At 34.3% G+C, this 11,492-nt stretch overlaps 1 pseudogene across 1 annotated transcript; it reads right to left on the reverse strand.

The window, feature by feature from the left end:
• Positions 1 to 1,837: 1,837 nt before the first annotated feature.
• On the reverse strand, positions 1,838 to 2,291 carry LOC306659167 (S-phase kinase-associated protein 1-like; annotated as a pseudogene). The gene has a single exon. The product of its transcript is annotated as an S-phase kinase-associated protein 1-like (transcript).
• Between the last annotated feature and the right edge of the window lie 9,201 nt (positions 2,292 to 11,492).

Genomic DNA, 11,492 nt, shown 5'->3' on the forward strand with positions numbered 1-11,492 from the left:
CTGGCAAATTGCATACAAAAACACATTAAAAAGGTGGTGCACCATTATCAAGTGGGTTTATCCCAGGGATGCGAGGTTGGTTCAACATCTGGAAGTCAATAAACATAATTCATCACATCAGTAGACTTAAAATTCAGAATCATGATTATTTCAATAGATGCTAAGAAAACATTTGATAAAATACAGCACCCCTTCATGCTCAAAACACTAGAAAAAATAGGGATAGTAGGATCATACCTCAACATTGTAAAGGTTATCTATGCTAAGTCCATGGCCAACATCATTCTAAATGGAGAAAAACTGAAAGCATTCCCTCTAAAAACTGGAACAAGGCAGGGATGCCCTCTTTCACCACTTCTATTCCACACTGTCCTTGAAACACTAGCCAGAGCAATTAGGCAGACCAAAGAAATTAAAGGGATATGAATAGGAAAAGAAGAACTCAAGCTATCATTATTTGCCAGTGACATGATTCTAGTTTTAGAGGATCCAAAGAAGTCCACCAGAAAACTTCTAGAACTAATAAATGAATTCAGCAAAGTAGCTGGATATTAAATCAATACACACAAATATAATGCATTTCTATCCATAAGTAATGAATCCTCTGAAAGAGAAATTAGGAAAACTATTCCATTCACAATAGCCTCAAAAAAAAAATTAAATAGTTGGGAGTTAAGCTAACAAAAGAGATTAAAGTCCTCTACAATGAAAACTACAGAACATTAAAGAAAGAAATTAACAAGAACCTTAGAAGATGCAAAGATCGCCTATGTTCTTGAATAGGCAGAATTAATATTGTCAAAATGGCCATCCTACCAAAGGCACTATACACATTCAATGCAATTCCAATTAAAATCACAATGGTGTTTCTTATAGAAATAGAGAAAGCAATCATGAACTTCATTTGGAAGAATAAGAGAACTTGAATAGCCAAAAAAATTCTGAGCAGCGAAAGTGAAGCAGGAGGTATCACAATACCAGACATTAAACTATACTACAGAGCAATAGTAACAAAAACAGCATAGTATTGGCACCAAAATAGACAGGCAGACCAATGGTTCAGAATAGAAGACAGAGCCAAACCCACATAAATACAATCACCTCATACTAGACAAAAGAGACAAAAACATACAATGGAGAAAAGAAAGCCTGTTCAATAAATGATGCTGGGAAAACTGAAAATCCATATGTAGTAAAATGAAATTAAACCTCTATCTCTCACCCTGCACAAAACTCAACTCAAAATGAATCAAGGTCCTAGGAATTAGACCAGAGACCCTGCACCAAATAGACCTGAATCTTCATCATGTTGGGCTTAGGAACAGACTTTTTAATTTTTTTTTTAGTTTTAGATGGACACATTATCTTTACTGATTTTTTTATTTTTATGTGGTGCTGGGGATTGAATCCAGTGCCTCACCTGTGCAAGGCAGGTGCTCTACTACTGAGCCACAACCCCAGTCCTTTTATTTTTTTTCAGAAAATTTTTTGCAGGTTGTTTTATTTGCAATGCCAACTTTTGAAAGCTAACTAAAGTTAACTGGACAATGAACTAGACAGAAATAAATTACAAAAGGATGGAAAACCCATAATGCCACTTTCTATGGTTTTATTCAGAGTAAAGAAAAAAGCAACTTTCTCTCATACTAGAAGAAATTCAGCCATGGTTTGGAGTCAGGACTCAAGTGACACATGAAACAAGGACAATATTGTGCTAATATAATTGATTTGCTGAAGCATTTGTTTACTGTTTATCAAATATTAATAATTATAAACAGACAAGTGCAACTAGTATTTGGAATAGTCCTTATGGTATGATAGTGGCAGGTGAAACATTTCACTTCTCTTCACACTACTGGTTCTCTTTGCATACCTGGGCTTCCTCCTCTTCAGTAAAATCATTTTTGATATTGAAGGTTTTGCAAACCTTCCCCTTGATCACATTGTTGATAGTCTTGCATGCAACATCAAAGTCAGAATAAGTTAAAAAAAATGTTCCTTGGTCAACCTCCAGGAACTCTTGGTCCCAATAGGGATATTATCTGTTCACTTTTCTCTATTCTCATCATCCTCAGGAGGAGGAGGGTTATCCTTGTGGTGTGTGCACTATTGAATGACCTTATTTTTAATATTACTGCATTAACATTTGGTAGAGGAACTGGGTCACCATCTCCTTCATCATCCATTCCAAAATCTCCCAGTATGGTCTTGATTGTCATAGATTGTTTGGCAATTTCTACATGTTCATCGAATATCTCCCCTTCAGACCTCTGCAACTTAATTGAAGCCATGATGTTTGGTCTCAAGAAAATGGTGAGCCAGAGACTGATGCAAGTGGGTGGCATCCACACAAGGGGGGGAAAAAAAAAGAAAAGAAAAGAAAAGAAAAGAGCACAGGAGAAGGCCACTAGTGAATGACTTTTTAATAGAGAAAGTTGATGAATGCTTCTTCAGGCTGGCAATCAAGGTTAATGTCAATAGTTATGTTGATGCTGTGTACACATGATCTTCCTCCCCCAAACTCATTGCCAAGGCCTAAACAAAAGAGAAACATCAGGAAATTATAATAGAGAACACTCCACATCAGTATTCCTTAAAATTATCAAGGTCATCAAAAATAAGAATTCTGGAAATCTGTCACTGCCTTCTTAACCTAAGATTACATAATGAAAAAAAAATGTAATGTGGAATTCTGAATGAGATTCTAGAATATAAAAGTGTCATAGGTAAAATCTAAGGTGATCTTAACAAATTGTGGACTTTAGTTGATAATCATATGTGCTAAAAATTGTTTGTATTCATTGTGACAGATGTGCCACAATAATAGAAAATGTAAATAATAGGAAAGCTTAATGCAAGTTATATATAAAGTCTATCTTTATGATGGTTTTGTAAATAAAAAATTTAAAAACAAAAACATTTATTTAAAATAACTGATCATTCAAAATAAAAAAATATTTTCAGATATAATGTAAAATGCTGTTGGATATATTTTAATATTTCTGATTTTTTTTTATATAATGTGATTCATTGTTCATTACTGAAGCATTGAGAACTCAACACTAATGTGTTTTTGACAAATATGAGGTAACTTTTTCTGGTGATTACAAATTTTTTCACCTCATATTAATAACTCATCATTATGGAAATGTAATGTTAAACTGACAATTAAATGTGTATGATGGATGTCTACCTGAAATTACTCTTGAGCTTTAAATTATGGATTTCACACCTGATGTATTCCAGTGTGTGTTGATAACAAATGGAAAACACTTCTGCAGCATGGCCAGTTAAATGATCTCTATTATCTTAATGGTAAATATCCCTTCATGCTGTGTTTGCACAAAGCACAAAGAATACTTTACAGATCAGGTGTATGAGAAATACATTTAATTGGATATTAGTGAGACTGACATGCACATGAAAAACACATCATTAACTTAGAAGATAATTTGAAGGTTACCACTGTCTTCTTTGTAGAAGAAATTTGTATAAATTAATAATGCTCTTTTGTATTTATATGATATTCAGGAGTTTCATGCTTAAATTTAACACATAATCACATGAACAAATTATCACCAGTTATTCAAGCCAGATGCAAATGTGTGCATCAATAGATCTGTTTTATTTCAGCCACTCCCTTTAAACACCACAACTTATTATTATGACTTTAGAGTAAATATGAAATTAGTCATTTTAATACACAAGTATATAAATTAATTATGACAGGAATCATCACAATTTTAGGGGTCTGAGACTCAGTTATGTAGTACATATTATGATAAAGTATTTACCTTGAAAAATTACTGGGTCTCCATAAAAAGTCCTTTTCTCAACTATAGTTAACATGTGTACTGTTCCCATATAGAGCAGCATACATGGATATGAGAACATTGTGTATAACCCTATATACAGTTTTATCCTTGTAAATGTTTAACCAACTCTCTGGATTGCAAATAAATAAGTAAAATAAAAGTCCTGATTTAAAGTGCTTGACAATTTTCAGTTTGTGGGTATTCCCACTGTGGCTAAATTCAAGCTAACTACAGGAAGTATTGAATGTGGATTTTTAAAAAGATTGCTAACAAGTCCTCAAATGTTCATATGAGCCAACTCCACCAACACACCACTACACTCAAAGTAGAAACAATTTTTTTTTTCTGACTTCATAAATAAAAGGAGCGTTAGAACAGAAGAATAGCGTTGACAATTGGGATCACCTGTGTCCACAGAGCTTAACCATTGGGAAAGTGAATTGAGACTGTTATAACCATTTGTTTCTCTTTTATTTATTTTTCCTTTCAAACACACAACATGAAAGCTATAAACAATAAAGAACTTCAGTGCTCCATCAGGGAAATCCTACAAGCCAATTGTCCAGGAAAATAAATTGTCTCTCATGTCAATACCTCCCCAATCAGGACAGTATATTACTCATCTGGGTATAGAGCTCACTTATTAAACAACAGTTTATGTATCATAACTCACTTCAAAACTCACCTTTCATAGTCCAGTAATCAGAAGTTATTATGTCACAGTCTGCTCAAACCTAATCACTTCCTGCACTTTTAAGATCTGTATTAAATCATTTGGGTCCAGAAACCAAAATCTTATTAACACGTTTCCTTTTTCCAAGCCCTTTGTAACACTACTAGGACTTTGTCACAGTGGTGTTCACTCTTGCAGCAAGCAGTTTGCATAATAAATTTAGCTTTGCTTAATCAAAACCTTTCTCCTTGGATATTTTTCATTGAATTGTTCTCAGTTTTCTTGGGCACTGAAGTATGGCAAATATACAGTGGTACAGCTCTTGTGCTTGCTAATGCTTAGAGCTCAGAAAGCCCCGTGGAGAAGGAGCCTTGCCTGCAGTGGTACCTTGCCTTTCTGATGCTCCTCTATTTGCTGTCATTGGTGAAGGAACTGAGCACTGACACTTGCTTGAGCTTTGGGAAACCATAAAGATGAGGCACAATTAATTACATATCCCAATTATTTCTGGATTCGAAAATTCACACTTGCTGCCCAAATTGCTTCTGGATTAGAGTTGTACCCATTAATGTGATTGCCATGACTCCTTGAAGGCTATATCCTTCCTAACCAATGATAAATCACATCTTACAGTACTGATCTAGACACCAAGCATTGCATTTAGGATATAATTCCTATGCCCAAATTCTTTAAGGATCAATATGCTGGATGTGGAACAGATTTGATCACCAACTACCTTACAAAACCAATGAGTTTCAAACCACTGTTGACATATAGGTAAGAGACCAGGGTTCCTATTTCCTGCAGAGTTCATTTGTTCTCAAATTCTTAAAACTATCCTTGGGCAGAACAACTTCAACCCACAAGATACTCGTCATTTTAAAAGGAAAGAGTCATATTAATTTTCCTCTCATAAAGTCAGTTCTGCTTTTACATAGGTATGTAGATGAAAATACGTAAGTAAATTTAAAAAGGGTCACATCTAACTTATTATTTATGTGTGTGGGTATGTCTCTCTGTGGGTGTATCAGAGTGAGGGTGACTCAGTACCCCTATATATCTATGTATCCTTACACAAATATGTGTGTGTGTGTTTGTGCATGTGTGCATAGGCTGATGAAACACAATATTGAGGTTCCTATGCTTGAATATAATGGAATTTATAGTGGAAAAATGACTATTAACCATCAAACTACAGTTAATTTTATAGAAAATACAGAGAAAGGTCTAAAAGTAAAGCATACTTCATTTATCTCAGGTAACATTTCACTTGTCTGTGAGACTATTGCAAGTAAGTTTCTGACAGAGCATGTTTAAAATAAATATCAAGAAAGGGAAGGCTTTAGGAATAGGCATAAACATGGAAAATATGATTTTTTTCACTTAAAAAACTATTGACTAGACAAGGCCCTTTCTCAGATCTTTGCTTCTAAGGAATATAGATACATTTTGGCTTTGGCATCATAAAATCATGATAATGCTTTTAATGCTTTTTTAGAAGAAAAGTTATGGCCATGTATTGTAACTCTTCACAGTTATGAATAATCAGAAAAGCAATTTATTAACACATCATTTGTTTCTATTTCTCAGTGTTAAATTATATCTTATTTCCTGGGTGACTTTCATCCCTTACAATTTTGTACTTCTATTTAGTTTGACCATTTCTCTAAGTTACCTTAGTTCCATAAATGTGCCATGTTCAGGGATTCGTGAAATTTTCATTTTATTAATATATTTTTAAAAATTTTTCCCACTAACTTTATGGACCTCACCAAATATACAAAACATTTTGGACATTTGGGACAAGAATTCCCGAGAGCAGGTTTAGGAAACAATGAATGGAGAATGATAACAGAGCAAACCATTTCATTTTGCACATACTCAGCTTCTGCCTAAATTCATGGAATGCTTGAGGGGGTAATTTCTCTAATACCTATAAGCAAAATGTGCTTCTAAACATATTTAATTCACTCTTGAAGGTGTTATAAACTAATATTGTTGGTTCTGTTTAGATCCAATTATTTTTCCCTTGATAAAAATACTGTTTACTCATGAAAAGCAGAATGAATGAAAACTAACAGTCACTGAAATTTCTAGGGACTATTAACCTCATTTACTCTTCACAATATTTGCTTATGAAAAGAAATGGAACACAACAAAGATAGAGTGACTATGTTTACTTTAATATTTGATACTGTATGAATCAATATTACCAGGTTAAGTTGCAAGGATAACAAGTCAGAAATCTCAATGACTTCATATAACACAGGTTTATATTTTGCCCACAATTTATATCCATTTCAGATCCATGTGTGTGTGGTGGGAAGGGAAAACTCAGGGAATGCATTTTGCATTGCTCTTATGATGGGTCCTAGGTGATCTAACTGTCAAGAGGAACATTGGCTGGCAGTAGAGAGTGCCAAAGAAGAGACATAGGCAAGTCACACACAAGGATGTAAAATCTTCCACACAGTGACCAGTACCTTCCTTTCACTTGAAACACAAGTCAAAATTATCCTTGGGGATGAGGCTGTAACTCAGTGGTAGAGCGCTTGCCTTGAACATGTGAGGCACTGGGTTAAATCCTCAGAACCACATCAAAATGTAGATGGATATTGTGTCCATCTACAACTAAAAAATTTTTTTGTAAAGTTATCCTTGCCTTCATAGAAACAAGTTTGACTCTACCACTCACATCACAAAGAGAAAGAGAAAGAGAGGAATAGAGGAATATATTTTTGATAGACCTAGTGAGATTCATAGGAACTGCATATTTCCGTATAAAAACAAGAATTTGGGCTTAAAAATATTGAGGGCATTTTCACTTGAACTTGTATAAAGATTTTATAATCCCACTGAATCTAAATTGAGGCAATTTCCAAATTCCTAAGATATGATGTAATCAATATTAATCTGCTGAACAATCATAGAAATCACAGATAAGTAATATTGGTTGGGGACTCATGAACTAAATAATTCTGAGAATCTTCAGGAATAAATCAAATGGTTAATTTTTCTTGAAATACAGGAAGGCAATCATGGAAGAGTGAGGCAAATAGACAAATTCCAGCTGGGGGAATCACAAACTCAGTCACTAGTTCTTATATGCACTGTGTGCATAAAACAAGAAATTTCTGCTGTCATATTACAACTATTAATTAGACTGGACTAAGAAACAAAGTTGTCTGTTCATTTACCTTTTCCTACTCCACAGTACAATATTACAATACATAGCAACGATATATCATATAGCCTCAAGTATGTTTGGTTATCAGGAATCCTCCTGCTCTGTCTTATACCCATTTATTTCTTCCCACACAACCACATAATTCAGGTTAAATATAACATTTAATTTGAAAATATTCAATCAACTATTGCATGTAATATACACTAGGCAGTGGATAACAGAAAGGATGATTTTTTCATGAAAGATGATGTATTCATGATCTCTGGCCTGGAGGAACTTGCTATGAGGGGTAAAGGAGAAATGGAAATAAATTATGGTACCATATGGTTAGCACTATAACAACAGCTCAAACCTTTACCAAGGGGACAAAAACCAATTAACTTGGCTTGAAGGTCTTCAAGGACTTTTCCATAAAACCGATTATATGCTTGGATTAAAAGTTTTCCAAGTGCAAAAGGTGGAAAAGCTCTTTAATAAAAAGAGAACAGTATTTACAAAAGCACCTTGTAAAAAAGTACTGGGGTTACAGACTAGAGAGTAATGAGTGGATTACAATGAGAAATTAGCAGAGGTTTTATTGTTGTTGCTGTTAGTCCTGTAGTAGTTTTAATTAAAGGATCAAGATGATCAGGTTTGTTTCAAAGGAAAATAAGCCCCTGGCAAAACAATTGTTTATCATTAACCTTTTTGTTTTATTTAATTATACCAGTGATTCAGTGCTTTCTCTTGCATAGTAACTTCATGAATCTCCTAGTACCCATTTCATGCAACTAATCCCTCAAGGTATTAGCCTCTGCACAGTTTTTTGTTTGTTTGTTTTTGTTTTTTGGTTTTTTTTTTGGTCTCTTGATTAACAAGTTTTACAGGCAAGCTCCTTCTCTTTTCCCTAGACCTACCTACACTCTCTTCTGTTTCAATATCTCATTCCTCATTTCAGTTAATTTCTCTTTCCTTTCTCTTGTTTGACTGACAGCTTTGGGACCACATGTATTTTGCTTTTCCTTGATTAAAGCCACCCTCCTGGGTTATGTTGTCTATCTCGACAAAATTACCGTGTTGAAGTAATGCAAATAACATTATTGTACTTGGATTTTGGAAACCACCAACCAAGGTCTGTTTGAAAACACCACACCTCATTTGGTGGGTTACTTCTCAAATAATCAACTGCTTATTTTCACTTTAGTGAAAACCAAAAGGGTAAAAGAGTATTTTATTTGCCCTACCTATCTATTCCACTTCCAGCAGCACATTGTATGTCAAATAGGATTCAAACATTCAATATATAACAGGAATAGTTGTAAAGTTGGCCAAAGAGTTCTCAGAGAATCCTGCCCTATAACATAGAACCCTGTCATATAGTATGTCAACTACTGCTGGATGCTTTCACATATGAATGGAAACAAGCACCATAAATAATTGTGTAATTGAGTACTCAACACTAAAAACATACTAATAAAATATTAAAATTTTTCTCTCTTAAACACACCACTTCTTCTAAATATTGGAATTTACCTCCTCTTATAGGACATGGAGTCCTCAGTAGTCATTTATCTCATTTGGAAGTCAATCAGTAAATGATTGAGATGTGATAGTGTTTGTCCATGAATCTCCACATGGCTGCTCAAAATGGTCTTCTTCAACATTAATAAATATTTATTCTTTTCAACTTACATGAAGAATATTGTTATATTTGATTTGAAAGGCAGCACTACCACGTCTTTTCATCTGATTCACAACGAGATATAACATTGAATACTTCACTCAGGAAATGCTATTAGATGCAGGTTTGTATTTTATATGCTAACACAGGTTATCTCCATGACTGATTCCTCAGTGATCTCCTCTGTCCATAATTTATTTATCTCTTCGAGACTTGAAAATGATATGGAGTCTTCCAGCACCCTCCCCTGAGGTGTTGGGACACTTCACATGAGTAGATCAAATACCATGCAGTATTTTGAGATAGAATTAACCCTCAACTTACAAATGACCATTACAGAAACTTCATTTCTCTCTTATAAAATAATTTCTTCAGAGGCCCTCTATACAACTGCTATGGAACCATCATGGAAGTAAATATACACAGCCATTTACTGGGTCATTTCAGGAGGAAATTGACTGAAGGCTATTTTAAAAACTGGGGATTCTGCCCTGTTCATTACTGGACACGGTGTTTCTTTCTTTCTCCTAACAGCAACTTATACTGTCCAGCTAATATACCTCCAAGTAGTCCTCTCAAAGGGGATCTGAGATACTCAAACATAAGTCAGCTATGATAACCACTTTTCTCTTGTTGAACTGCTGTGGTCCTAGATTCTAAGTAAAGTTACCACTTGATGTTGTACCTTGATCTCTCATTCTCCCTACAGTTGCTCACATAGCCTGACACGAAGAGTAATGTTATAATAATCTATATAATAATAACCCATCAATTTTAAAAATGTTCCCATCTTTCTTGCACCTAGTCATTTCAAGTTGAAAGTTTAGGGATGTATGAGAGATCACCAAACATTAAGTAATAGCTATTGGAGTGGAATGCATTGACTTTGTGGTAATTAATAAGGTTTATACCAAATTCCAAGATAGTCCTGTTGATGGTCTATGTACATATGGAACGTTACTCACAGTAAAAAGAATGAAATCCTGTCATTTGTGAAAACAGGAATAAAACTGGAGATGATTATGTTAAATGAAATAAACCAAACAAACAGACAAGTACTCCATGTTCTTACTCATATATGAAATCTTAACAAAGGGGGGAATTTCATAGAAGTTGAGAATAGAATAGTAATTCCTGGGGGCTGAGGATAAAAGGGTGAAGGGAAACATGGTGGAAGTATTGACCCATGTGTACTAAGTTACAATTACCTAGAAGTAAGAAATTCTGGTTTGCCACTGCACAGTAGGGTGACTATAGATGACTATGATGTAAAGTGTATATCAAAAGCTAGAGGGGCTGGGGATATAGCTCAGTTGGTAGAGTGCTTGCCTTGTGAGCACAAGGCCCTGGGTTCAATCCCCAGCACAGAAAAAAAAAAAAAAAAAAAAAAAAAAAAGCTAGAAAAAATGATTTTGAATGCTTAGCAAGAAAGAAATGGTAAATGGAGAAATAAGCTTGTTTAACCTGCTTTAAACATTACAAAATATATGCATGTATGAAAACAAAATGTTACCTTTAATATATATAACTTGTATTTTATGTGTAAATTTGAAATTAATTTAATTTAAAAATCTCCCAGATCCTGTGAAGAAAATATTTTAGATCCTTAGGCCCTAGGAAGTGCTAGAAATTAAGAGTAATTAGTAAATTTGGTCTTTGAAAATCATCATGTAAGCTATTCTCATAAGGATAATGCCGTTTGATGCAGGTCTTGCAAACTCTTGCAGACACATTAAATGTAATTAACTATTGGGTTGACCATTCTTTGTCATAAGGTTGAGATTATAGTTTTATTGCCATTCTTCTTAAGTTTTACCAAGAAGTCTATCAGAAATATCAGGGCCTGGCCCTAACTAGCTCCTTCATATCTCTCATAAAACAATATCATCAACTCTTGATGTCTTTTGTGTTCCCATTCTTAGGACCATAATATAATCATTCCATGGATTGAATGGTATAGGTAAAGAAAATGATTTAGTCAGATTATCTCCACTAGTTCTTACAAAAATAGGAATCAGACTTACTTATTTGAAATGAACTGGGATCCTTTAGATATACCAGCTAGTCAAAAAGTCATGCTGATTGATGTAAGTTCCACTTGAGAGATTGCAATAATGTATACTCCTTTGGCCAAATCTCTTATGTGGAAGATCAGGC

The sequence above is a fragment of the Sciurus vulgaris genome (assembly GCF_902686455.1).
Source record: "Sciurus vulgaris genome assembly, chromosome: 4".
In the NCBI taxonomy this organism is placed as follows: Eukaryota; Metazoa; Chordata; class Mammalia; order Rodentia; family Sciuridae; genus Sciurus; species Sciurus vulgaris.